The sequence below is a fragment of the Magallana gigas genome, chromosome 1 (genome assembly GCF_963853765.1).
Source record: "Magallana gigas chromosome 1, xbMagGiga1.1, whole genome shotgun sequence".
In the NCBI taxonomy this organism is placed as follows: Eukaryota; Metazoa; Mollusca; class Bivalvia; order Ostreida; family Ostreidae; genus Magallana; species Magallana gigas.
In genome coordinates, this window is record NC_088853.1 from 68662047 (window position 1) to 68676261 (window position 14215).

At 34.2% G+C, this 14215-nt stretch overlaps 1 long non-coding RNA gene across 1 annotated transcript; it reads right to left on the reverse strand.

Moving 5' to 3' along the window:
- Positions 1-733: 733 nt before the first annotated feature.
- LOC117691113 (uncharacterized) lies at positions 734-3927 on the reverse strand. Its single transcript, XR_010711221.1, has 3 exons — positions 3726-3927; positions 3355-3499; positions 734-1125 (listed from the first exon to the last, which is right to left on the reverse strand). It is a non-coding gene; the product is annotated as an uncharacterized lncRNA (long non-coding RNA).
- Between the last annotated feature and the right edge of the window lie 10288 nt (positions 3928-14215).

The window sequence follows — 14215 nt, forward strand, 5'->3', positions numbered from 1 at the left end:
ACACCCCTTTTTGCCAAAAATAAGCCTTTACAAGTCAAAGTTATGGAATTTTCCTGAATCATTGACATTTAAATGCATTACACAGGCATTTAAAATGAGTAACGTTCCTCTTATTCTTATAAAAACTTATGAAGCATCAGAGGAACGTTCCTCTTTACCTAAACTAAAATCTCTACACTTCATCTGAGGAACGTTCCTCTTTTCACTTCAACAGAAATCTTCACAAAGAATATGAGGAACGTTCCTCTTTTCACTTCAACAGAAATCTTGACAAGTCATCTGAGGAACGTTCCTCTTTTCACTACAACTGAAATCTTGACAAGTCATCTGAGGAACGTTCCTCTTTTCACTTCAACAGAAATCTTGACAAGTCATCTGAGGAACGTTCCTCTTTTCACTACAACTGAAATCTTCACGAGGAATCTTGAGGAACGTTCCTCTTTTCTCTTTAATTGAAACCTTTACATGGTACTTGAAGAATGTTCCAATTGAAAGTAAAAACAGCAATAAGCAAAATACCGGTAATCTTAAATTAAATAAGCATTTAAACATGTTATACTTTACGTAAATATTAAGGATGTTAACAAGTACTCGAGTACTTGACTATCGCTCAGTCCTGATGATGATCAGCTAAAATTTTCTAAGTTGATTACTCAATATAAAGTAAAAAAGAGTTTGAATTTTTAATATTTTATATCGCGGCATTTTTGGGTTACAATTCAAAATAACAGCTTAGACATACATAAGCATGTAATTAAGAATACCAATTTATTAATATTTCTTTTTATATTAAATATCAAGTTTAGTTTGTAATTGGATTAGATGTTTATATAATTAAAAATTTAACTATATTAATAATTGTCTCAGTGCATATGATTTTATAATTACTAAAAACATAAAGCTCGCATCCATCAAATTCAGGATGGAGTTCCCAAGTAGAGCTGCATTTTCCAGAAAGCACTTTCACTTAATTCGGTCTTCGATACATGGTTGACATGAATCAAGGTTTATCTTCTGTTCTGTTTATCTTCTGTTCATACTGTGTGACTGGCTGGATGGCTTTTGAACTTTTCTGTGGCCTCATTGATTTCCTCCCAGGGGGGATGTCCAGATCTTCTATAGAATCTATGTAAAATAGATATTTGCATTAAAACTCATCATCGCTAAATAACTTCCTGTTATTTCATTTCATAATGAAGATCTGGTGGTAATGCTTATTTTTGTTGATAACACACAAATTCTCAAACATACATTTAGGTATTGACATTCTTTAAGAAGAAATACCCAGTATATTAAAGGTCACATAAGTTTTTCACTGCTTAACTTGAAAGAGAGAGAGAAATTAGAGAGATGTAGCACAAGAGAGAGAGAGAGAGAGATATTTGTACAACAAATATTTCTCTTCAGATATAAATACCTATATACCTAAATACGTTTAAACATTTACAGAATCCAAGCAGGATACTTAAGCATGAATTTGATTTGAATCTACCAAACATCAATATACTCTTGAATTTCTGCTCTAATCTTAAAACACATTGGTATTATTGCATTATTTTTTTTGGATGGCGACAGATCTTAACAATTCACATCAAATCCCAAAGCTATTGTTATCGGGCCGGTCATTCTTGTGAGTATGAGAATGGTTCACAGCTCTAAATTATTGGTTTTAAGCCAGACAGTTGAGCAGATGGAATTTGCATCACTTAAATAAAGCAGGAATTATTAACCACGTCAAACAAGAAAGCTGTATAATTCAGATTCTGTTCATCCTATCAATTTAATGTTGCAGCAAGGGAATACTAGATTCAGTAAATAAGCTTGATGAGCTTAATCAAACTTATTTTTGTTTGAAATTTAGAAGCATAAATTATTCAGAATATTTGCTCATCATAAATTCTGACTTGTTATACTAAGGACTTGATGTTTGTTTCATCAAAATTCTCTTCAATTTTTTACATGCTCCCAAAAAAAATGGGGGGGGGGGGACTCCATGTTTATTCACTTTTTGATATGTAAATTTAAGAAAATTGTTTTCTGTGAGAAAAAGTTAAGGGGGGGGTGGGTCCCCCCCACTCTTTACATCCTGATGCTACGTGCCTGCTTAAAAGGGTTGATTTAAAAATAGGGTGTTTTTTTTTAAAAGAAAACGCTGCAAATAAATGCATATTGACTGATAGAAGAAGTGAGGATAAAAGGCAAAAATTTCTGAATGAAACAGCATTCTCATGGATGATTTAGCATCAATATTCCCAAATCACTTAATTTGCGGTAACTCCTACCCCCTACCCCCTTCCCCGACAAAAAAAAATTAGATGAAGAAAACACCTAACATTTCTCCCCTAAAAGAAAAGCTAATTTTGTGGAGGGATAGGACAAATCATCCAGTCATTCTTTAATTGAGTATTTATGTAGTATTTATTCCTTTTTAAGATATCAGTAATTCTCAGGCATGAATAACATAATTATCATCAGTGCACTAGCTATAGCTTTATACCCGCTATCCATCTGCGCGTGCAACCAGATAATCTAAAACAATTGTAAAAATTAAAAGTCTACACCAAAGAAATTAATTGAAGAAATATATGTATAATTTGATAGTTCTAATGTTTTCAGTTTAGAAGTAAAGTGGATATATTACAATGAGAGGACATACATAGGCTATGTCTGTTGTCCAATCCTATTGAATTTTTTCAATAAAACATATGTTTAAATAAATTAGAAGTAAAGTGAAAAAGTCTTAATGATACCCGTTATCTAGTATTTTTGTTCAACTTAAATGTGCATATAATTCATTTCAATATAATATAAACAGTCACCATGTTAAGTTTGTTCCTAAAACATCAATTTACCTGTCTTTAAGTTAAAATTCATAATAAGTAATGAACTTTAAGGAAAAAGTTCTTTCCTAAGATATAACTTTAAGTCTTAATTAATTTTGCTTTGTGAAATGGGCCCCTGTGCACTCATTAGATTAATCCTTTCACATTTGTACAGGTTACAATTGTGTGATAATTCATTTCGGCAGATTAATCATATATTTAATATTTAACTTTTTCTTAAATAGAGCATGTTCCTATTCCATATGACCTAATATCTGTTTATGATTTTCCTATTTACAAAGTCTGATTTGAAACATCATGTAAATGGAGTTTATAGTGTTACTGAATTCATTTGTCCCAAGAGGGCCATTTTCCTAGCAATGGTGTTGATAAGCATTTGTAGGGGAAATTGATAACCTGTAAAATGAGAAGTGGCTAGCCGATTACTCTGTTTCAAAAGAGCCTTGTGGGAGTATTAGTCCCAGAAGGACAGCTATAGTGTGAGATTAATTTTAAATTAAGAATAACAAACCTTAATCTTCAAGCATCTTTCATCTCGATCAAGCTCTGTCCAAATTAATGCTACCCATCCACCAGACCAGCAAACAATTCAAATGCAGTGATTTCAAACCAAAATCCACAAGGCAAAATATTTTGTCACTGCCAATCATCATCACCTATAACATTACATTGTATTATGATTATATTTTAATTTTGCTTATCATTTTCAAAATTTGATGATTACAATAATTTTTTTAAATATCAGATAATCAAGAATTTTGTATCAATTTAATCTAAATGCTTTAGATTTGCAACTACCTTGATTGTAGTAAATAAGCAGAAGAGCAAAAGAAACTCAGTTATGTATTTTAAACGTTTGGATATAATAAAAGTATTTATTACCTTGATGCAAGCATCCTGCGAAGTTTGCAACTGCAATTTCCAAACAATATTTCTGTTCACCTTCATAAAGTACACATGTAGCGTTGATCTTAAATTAAATTTGCGACCACATTTTGCATCTGTTCCTAAAGCAGTGATCTGCTGTTGAAAGCTCTCAAATTTCACACAGTTACTATTATTAGCACACCCCTAACATCTTATCAGCATCGAGTTAGTGATTGACATCTGATAGAGGACCTCAGCATGTGCACGAATGGCCGGCGGTGACATTAGCAAACCAAATGTAGCAGAGGAATATGGGCTTTAGGTCATGACATTTCTATTGACCATGCATGCTGAGAAGTTATTTACAGAATATACTGGAGTATTTTGATATTAGATATTTTCTAGTTGATAAACATGAGGTACTTCAAGAAAGCCAAAAAGTGAGTTGGTTTTTCTTACCTAAAATATCCTACTAATACCAGAGGTAGATTTGTAGATTTATCTAAACTACGAGTACACTATTGAATTATAGCTTGTGTATGTTGTGATTTTATTAGGAAGGGGGTGGGGGTAATTGTTAGCTAGTGTAAGATATAATTTACATATATATTAATATAATGATTGCATTTCATATGAGAACTGTAATTCAAATTTTACATCCTTTTACTAATGTTTGTTACTATCATCCAGCTCAAAGAATTTGACAAATGCAAATTTCTGGTAACCTGATTGTTTTCTCAAAGCTTAGGTCCTGTCACACCAGATTGCATTCCCCCCAGAGTTTCACGATACTGTTATATTTCTGGAATTGCTGTGGGTTCGCTGGGAAATTCAAAAACATTGTACAGTTGTATTTTAAATTTTTACAAGGTGAAAATGTGACAGTTGACCAAGGGATTTCTACTCAGCTCCTGCGGCGTGTAACTGCATTCCTACAAACTTTGACTAACAAATGACTGCGCTCCAACTGAGTGCTCATAATGTGCTTAGAGTTGTGACCTCGAGTTTACGGTGTGTGTGTGTGTGTGTGTGCACCCTTTTTCATCAGTCCTTATATTACTTAACCAACATCATATTGTTGTTTCAGCGGCTTGACACAAAGTTTTTGATTTTATATTTAAAATTGTTAACTTATGGGCTGCAAACCCGCTATCATCAGGAGTAATTTTGCACACTTGTTAAACAAGTTATTTAATAAGTGACATAATTAGCATGTCTTCTAAATTTCAATTGTGCTTATTAGCTACATGTGCAATAGGGGTGAAAATCATCCCTGCAATAATAATCACCGCAATGTATCATTATATAAATAGTGCCTGTTTGGGAGGGTAACAGTTGAAATTGACACCCCGAGGAAACCATTGTCAACCGACGCGAAGCGGAGGTTGACAATGGTTTTTCGAGGGGTGTCAATTTCAACTGTTATCCTCCCAAACAGGCACTATTTATTTTGTTATACTGAATGTCTGAATTTTAAAGAAAACATCACTGCTTTTAGATAGAAATAACGTTAATTCTACGGCGAACCGTACGCGCATGATTTTCGCGCATGTAACATTTTTAATGTTACCCGTTGCTAAGTGCGTTGCTAACGCTGAGGGTAATAGAACGGATTATGAACTGCGTCTTAACCAATCAGATTTCAGTATTTAACATGAAAGTATAACAAATCAATTTGCATCATGATAGATATTAAAAATAAAATCAGGATTTTCCAGTAAAATGTTGACAATCGCACATCAATTATTTACAATTAATTTATGCAAAACATTTTTAAGTCCAATTGCATAGAAGACGAACAGACGGATATTCGGACGGACGGACAAGGTGATTCTTATATACCCCCCAAACTTTGTTTGCGGGGGGTATAGAAACAATAAACTTAAGGTCAGTCGCGGGTTTACAATTTTGCGCCCTCTGCACAGGGTATTGCACAATACTTAAAGGAAATAGTTTTAATGTCGTAAAACACAAATGCAAAGTAAAATGTTCTAATAAAGATTTGAAGTGAAAAGAGGAATGTTCCTCAGATTCTTTGTGAAGATTTCTGTTGAAGTGAAAAGAGGAACGTTCCTCAGATTCTTTGTGAAGATTTCTGTTGAAGTGAAAAGAGGAACGTTCCTCAGATTCTTTGTGAAGATTTCTGTTAAAGTGAAAAGAGGAACGTTCCTCAGATTCTTTGTGAAGATTTCTGTTGAAGTGAAAAGAGGAACGTTCCTCAGATTCTTTGTGAAGATTTCTGTTAAAGTGAAAAGAGGAACGTTCCTCAGATTCTTTGTGAAGATTTCTGTTGAAGTGAAAAGAGGAACGTTCCTCTGATGCTTCATAAGTTTTTATAAGAATAAGAGGAACGTTACTCATTTTAAATGTCTGTGTAATGCATTTAAATGTCAATGACTCAGGAAAATTCCATCAACTTTGACTTGTAAAGGCTTATTTTTGGCAAAAAGGGGTGTATATGGATGCAGATATGAAAAACAGGGTCAAAAAAAAAGGAATTTTGATTTTCCCTTTTTGATTTGGATTGTGTTTATTGTACAATTATTATGTTTCTCTCAGAGGACATTATCAATAAGCTAGGGTATCATGCATAAGATAATATGGTTTTCTTAGGTGAACATATGTTTAGCCTACTGTACTAGGGTGGAATGGTTATGTTCTTACCAGAAGGTTTATGAATAGACAAGTTATATTAATGTATAGATGTTGTGTTGCTCTCAGAAGACTACCAATTGCCTTAGGTACCACTATTGATGTTAAGTTTCTCTCAGTGACATTATCAATAGCCAAAAAATACTAATGGGTAGCTGTTTTATTTCACTCAATAGACCGTATTCAAAGGTCAGTATACTGATTAAAACCAGGTAAATAGGTGCTAAGTTGTTGGGTTGCTCTCAGTGGAAAGTTTGAATTGTGTCGGGTACGAATGTATGACTGTTTTGTTGTTCTTAGTAGACCGTACCAATAGCATTGGATACTTGGTATCAACTGCATCATCATTTGCCTTGAGTACTGTTATGAAACTGGATTGTACAACTGTTCAGTTGCTTTTAGTATAGCTACCAATTGGTTTGGTTCTTTAGAATAATGTTGTGTTGCTCTCAGTTGACCATATCGATGGCTTAGGGTTCTGATGTATTACTATTATGTTGCTCTCAAAGGACATTGTGAGTCGTATTGTGTAACATATGTTTAACTTACGTGTTTCCCTGATTAGACGGTATCAATTGCCTGAGTTACTGTTGTACAATTGGTAGCTCTTCCAATGACATTTGATCAAAAAGGCTAGATTACTTATTGAAAACTGTTGTGTTAATCGTAGTGAACTGTATCATTGCCTAAGATGTTATTATGAAATGTCATGTTGGTCTCATTGGATGATAGGAATTTGTTTCAATAGCCTAGTGTACTATTGTACAATTATTATGTTTCTTTCAGAGGACACTCAGAGGACATTATCAATAAGCTAGGGTATCATGCATAAGATAATATGGTTTTCTTAGGTGAACATATGTTTAGCCTACTGTACTAAGGTACAATGGTTATGTTCTTACCAGGAGGTTTATGAATAGACAAGTTATATTAATGTATAGATGTTGTGTTACTCTCAGAAGACTACCAATTGCCTTAGGTACCACTATTGATGTTAAGTTTCTCTCAGTGACATTATCAATAGACAAAAAATACTAATATGTTTTATTTCACTCAATAGACCGTATTTATAGGTCAGTGTACTGATTAATACCAGGTAAATAGGTGCTAAGTTGTTGGGTTGCTCTCAGTGGAAAGTTTGAATTGTGTCGGGTACGAATGTATGGCTGTTTTGTTGTTCTTAGTAGACCGTACCAATAGCATTGGATACTTGGTATCAAGTGCCTCATCATTTGCCTTGAGTACTGTTATAAAACTGGATTGTACAACTGTTCAGTTGCTTTTAGTATAGCTACCAATTGGTTTGGTTCTTTAGAATAATGTTGTGTTGCTCTCAGTTGACCATATCGATGGCTTAGGGTTCTGATGTATTAATATTATGTTGCTCTCAAAGGACAGTGTGAATCGTATTGTGTAACATATGTGTAGCTTACGTGTTGATCTGATTAGACGGTATCAATTGCCAGAGTTACTGTTGTACAATTGGTAGCTCTTCCAATGACATTTGATCAAAGGGCTAGATTACTTATTGAAAACTGTTGTGTTAATCCTAGTGAACTGTCTCATTGCCTAAGATGTTATTATGAAATGCCATGTTGGTTTCATTGGATGATAGGAATTTGTTCTTATTGATTCACATCAATAGCCTAGTGTACTATTGTACAATTATTATGTTTCTCTCAGAGGACCTTATCAATAAGCTAAGGTATCATTCATAACATAATATGTTTTTCTTAGATGACAATATGTTTAGCCTACTGTACTAAGGTGCAATGGTTATGTTCTTACCAGAAGGTTTATGAATAGACAAGTTATATTAGGAATGTATGACTGTTTTGTATTTCTTAGTAGACCGTACCATTAGCATTGGATACTTGGTATCAACTGCATCAACATTTGCCTTGAGTACTGTTATGAAACTGGATTGTACAACTGTTCAGTTGCTTTTAGTATAGCTACCAATTGGTTTGGTTCTTTAGAAAAATGTTGTGTTGCTCTCAGTTGACCATATCGATGGCTTACGGTTCTGATGTATTACTATTATGTTGCTCTCAAAGGACAGTGTGAATCGTATTGTGTAACATATGTGTAACTTACGTGTTGCTCTGATTAGACAGTATCAATTGCCTGAGTTACTGTTGTACAATTGGTAGCTCTTCCAATGACATTTGATCAAAAGGCTAGATTACTTATTGAAAACTGTTGTGTTAATCCTAGTGAACTGTCTCATTGCCTAAGATGTTATTATGAAATGCCATGTTGGTCTCATTGGATGATAGGAATTTGTTCTTAGTGATTCACATCAATAGCCTAGTGTACTATTGTACCATTATTATGTTTCTCTCAAAGGACCTTATCAATAAGCTAAGGTATCATTCATAACATAATATGTTTTTCTTAGATGACAATTTGTTTAGCCTACTGTACTAAGGTGCAATGGTTATGTTCTTACCAGAAGGTTTATGAATAGACAAGTTATATTAGGAATGTATGACTGTTTTGTATTTCTTAGTAGACCGTACCATTAGCATTGGATACTTGGTATCAACTGCATCAACATTTGCCTTGAGTACTGTTATGAAACTGGATTGTACAACTGTTCAGTTGCTTTTAGTATAGCTACCAATTAGTTTGGTTCTTTAGAAAAATGTTGTGTTGCTCTCAGTTGACCATATCGATGGCTTACGGTTCTGATGTATTACTATTATGTTGCTCTCAAAGGACAGTGTGAATCGTATTGTGTAACATATGTGTATCGTACGTGTTGCTCTGATTAGACAGTATCAATTGCCTGAGTTACTGTTGTACAATTGGTAGCTCTTCCAATGACATTTGATCAAAAGGCTAGATTACTTATTGAAAACTGTTGTGTTAATCCTAGTGAACTGTATCATTGCCTAAGATGTTATTATGAAATGCCATGTTGGTCTCATTGGATGATAGGAATTTGTTCTTAGTGATTCACATCAATAGCCTAGTGTACTATTGTACCATTATTATGTTTCTCTCAGAGGACCTTATCAATAAGCTAGGGTATCATGCATAGCATAATATGGTTTTCTTAGGTGAACATATCTTTAGCCTACTGTACTAAGGTGCAATGGTTATGTTCTTACCAGAAGGTTTATGAATAGACAAGTTATATTAATGTATAGATGTTGTGTTGCTCTCAGAAGACTACCAATTGCCTTAGGTACCACTATTGATGTTAAGTTTCTCTCAGTGACATTATCAATAGACAAAAAATACTAATGTGTAGCTGTTTTATTTCACTCAATAGACAGTATTCATTGGTCAGTGTACTGATTAATACCAGGTAAATAGGTGCTAAGTTGTTGGGTTGCTCTCAGTGGAAAGTTTGAATTGTGTCGGGTACGAATGTATGACTGTTTTGTTGTTCTAAGTAGACCGTACCAATAGCATTGGATACTTGGTATCAACTGCATTATCATTTGCCTTGAGTACTGTTATGAAACTGGATTGTACAACTGTTCAGTTGCTTTTAGTATAGCTACCAATTGGTTTGGTTCTTTAGAATAATGTTGTGTTGCTCTCAGTTGACCATATCGATGGCTTAGGGTTCTGATGTATTACTATTATGTTGCTCTCAAAGGACAGTGTGAATCGTATTGTGTAACATATGTGTAACTTACGTGTTGCTCTGATTAGACAGTATCATTGCCTTTGTTACTGTTGTACAATTGGTAGCTCTTCCAATGACATTTGATAAAAAGGCTTGATTACTTATTGAAAACTGTTGTGTTAATCCTAATGAACTGTATCATTGCCTAAGATGTTATTATGAAATGTCATGTTGGTCTCATTGGATGATAGGAATTTGTTCTTAGTGATTCAAATCAATAGCCTAGTGTACTATTGTACAATTATTATGTTTCTCTCAGAGGACCTTATCAATAAGCTAGGGTATCATTCATAACAATATGGTTTTCTTAGGTGAACATATGTTTAGCCTACTGTACTAGGGTGCAATGGTTATGTTCTTACCAGAAGGTTTATAAATAGACAAGTTATATTAATGTATAGATGTTGTGTTGCTCTCAGAAGACTACCAATTGCCTTAGGTACCACTATTGATGTTAAGTTTCTCTCAGAGACATTATCAATAGACAAAAAATACTAATGTGTAGCTGTTTTATTTCACTCAATAGACCGTATTCAAAGGTCAGTGTACTGAATAATACCAGGTAAATAGGTGCTAAGTTGTTGGGTTGCTCTCAGTGGAAAGTTTGAATTGTGTCGGGTACGAATGTATGACTGTTTTGTTGTTCTTAGTAGACCGTACCAATAGCTTTGGATACTTGGTATCAACTGCATCATCATTTGCCTTGAGTACTGTTATAAAACTGGATTGTACAACTGTTCAGTTGCTTTTAGTATAGCTACCAATTGGTTTTGTTCTTTAGAATAATGTGTTGCTATCAGTTGACCATATCGATGGCTTAGGGTTCTGATATATAACTATTATGTTGCTCTCAAAGGACAGTGTTAATGGTATTGTGTAACATACATGTAACTTGCGTGTTGATCTGATTAGACGGTATCAATTGCCAGAGTTACTGTTGTACAATTGGTAGCTCTTCCAACGACGTTTGATCAAAAGGCTAGATTACTTATTGAAAACTGTTGTGTTAATCCTAGTGAACTGTATCATTGCCTAAGATGTTATTATGAAATGCCATGTTGGTCTCATTGGATGATAGGAATTTGTTCTTAGTGATTCACATCAATAGCCTAGTATACTATTGTACAATTGTTATGTTTCTCTCAGAGGACATTATCAATAAGTTAGGGTATCATGCATAACATAATATGGTTTTCTTAGGTGAACATATGTTTAGCCTACTGTACTAAGGTGCAATGGTTATGTTCTTACCAAAAGGTTTATGAATAGACAAGTTATATTAATGTATAGATGTTGTGTTGCTCTCAGAAGACTACCAATTGCCTTAGGTACCACTATTGATGTTAAGTTTCTCTCATTGACATTATCAATAGACAAAAAATACTAATGTGTAGCTGTTTTATTTCACTCAATAGACAGTATTCATAGGTCAGTGTACTGAATAATACCAGGTAAATAGGTGCTAAGTTGTTGGGTTGCTCTCAGTTGACCGTATCGATGGCTTACGGTTCTGATGTATTACTATTATGTTGCTCTCAAAGGACAGTGTGAATCGTATTGTGTAACATATGTGTAGCTTACGTGTTGCTCTGATTAGAGAGTATCAATTTCCTGAGTTACTGTTGTACAATTGGTAGCTCTTCCAATGACATTTGATCAAAAGGCTAGATTACTTATTGAAAACTGTTGTGTTAATCCTAGTGAACTGTATCATTGCCTAAGATGTTATTATGAAATGCCATGTTGGTCTCATTGGATGATAGGAATTTGTTCTTAGTGATTCACATCAATAGCCTAGTGTACTATTGTACCATTATTATGTTTCTCTCAGAGGACATTATCAATAAGCTAGGGTATCATGCATAAGATAATATGGTTTTTCTTAGGTGAACATATGTTTAGCCTACTGTACTAAGGTGGAATGGTTATGTTCTTACCAGAAGGTTTATGAATAGACAAGTTATATTAATGTATAGATGTTGTGTTGCTCTCAGAAGACTACCAATTGCCTTAGGTACCACTAATGATGTTAAGTTTCTCTCAGTGACATTATCAATAGACAAAAAATACTAATGGGTAGCTGTTTTATTTCACTCAGTAGACCGTATTCATAGGTCAGTATACTGATTAAAACCAGGTAAATAGGTGCTAAGTTGTTGGGTTGCTCTCAGTGGAAAGTTTGAATTGTGTTGGGTACGAATGTATGACTGTTTTGTTGTTCTTAGTAGACCGTACCAATAGCATTGGATACTTGGTATCAACTGCATCATCATTTGCCTTGAGTACTGTTATGAAACTGGATTGTACAACTGTTCAGTTGCTTTTAGTATAGCTACCAATTGGTTTGGTTCTTTAGAATAATGTTGTGTTGCTCTCAGTTGACCATATCGATGGCTTAGGGTTCTGATGTATCACTATTATGTTGCTCTCAAAGGACAGTGTGAATCGTATTGTGTAACATATGTGTATCGTACGTGTTGCTCTGATTAGACGGTATCAATTGCCTGAGTTACTGTTGTACAATTGGTAGCTCTTCCAATGACATTTGATCAAAAGGCTAGATTACTTACTGAAAACTGTTGTGTAAATCCTAGTGAACTGTATCATTGCCTAAGATGTTATTATGAAATGCCATGTTGCTCTCATTGGATGATAGGAATTTGTTCTTAGTGATTCACATCTATAGCCTAGTGTACTATTGTACAATTATTATGTTTCTCTCAGAGGACTTTATCAATAAGCTAGAGTATCATTCATAACAATATGGTTTTCTTAGGTGAACATATGTTTAGCCTACTGTACTAAGGTGCTATGGTTATGTTCTTACCAGAAGGTTTATAAATAGACAAGTTATATTAATGTGTAGATGCTGTGTTGCTCTCAGAGGACTTCCAATTGCCTTAGGTACCACTATTGATGTTGAGTTTCTCTCAGTGACATTATCAATAGACAAAAAATACTAATGTGTAGCTGTTTTATTTCACTCAATAGACAGTATTCATAGGTCAGTGTACTGAATAATGCCAGGTAAATAGGTGCTAAATTGTTGGTTTGCTCTCAGTGGAAAGTTTGAATTGTGTCGGGTACGAATGTATGACTGTTTTGTTGTTCTTAGTAGACCGTACCAATAGCATTGGATACTTGGTATCAACTGCATCATCATTTGCTATGAGTACTGTTATAAAACTGGATTGTACAACTGTTCAGTTGCTTTTAGTATAGCTACCAATTGGTTTGGTTCTTTAGAATAATGTTGTGTTGGTCTCAGTTGACCATATCGATGGCTTAGGGTTCTGATGTATTACTATTATGTTGCTCTCAAAGGACAGTGTGAATCGTATTGTGTAACATATGTTTAACTTACATGTTTCCCTGATTAGACGGTATCAATTGCCTGAGTTACTGTTGTACAATTGGTAGCTCTTCCAATGACATTTGATCAAAAGGCTAGATTACTTATTGAAAACTGTTGTGTTAATCCTAGTGAACTGTATCATTGCCTAAGATGTTATTATGAAATGCCATGTTGGTCTCATTGGATGATAGGAATTTGTTCTTAGTGATTCACATCAATAGCCTAGTGTACTATTGTACAATTATTATGTTTCTCTCAGAGGACATTATCAATTAGCTAGGGTATCATTCATAACAATATGGTTTTCTTAGGTGAACATATGTTTAGCCTACTGTACTAGGGTGCAATGGTTATGTTCTTACCAGAAGGTTTATGAATAGACAAGTTATATTAATGTATAGATGTTGTGTTGCTCTCAGAAGACTACCAATTGCCTTAGGTACCACTATTGATGTTAAGTTTCTCTCAGAGACATTATCAATAGACAAAAAATACTAATGTGTAGCTGTTTTATTTCACTCAATAGACCGTATTCAAAGGTCAGTGTACTGAATAATGCCAGGTAAATAGGTGCTAAGTTGTTGGGTTGCTCTCAGTGGAAAGTTTGAATTGTGTCGGGTACGAATGTATGACTGTTTTGTTGTTCTTAGTAGACCGTACCAATAGCTTTGGATACTTGGTATCAACAGCATCATCATTTGCCTTGAGTACTGTTATGAAACTGGATTGTACAACTGTTCAGTTGCTTTTAGTATAGCTACCAATTGGTTTTGTTCTTTAGAATAATGTGTTGCTATCAGTTGACCATATCGATGGCTTAGGGTTCTGATATATAACTATTATGTTGCTCTCAAA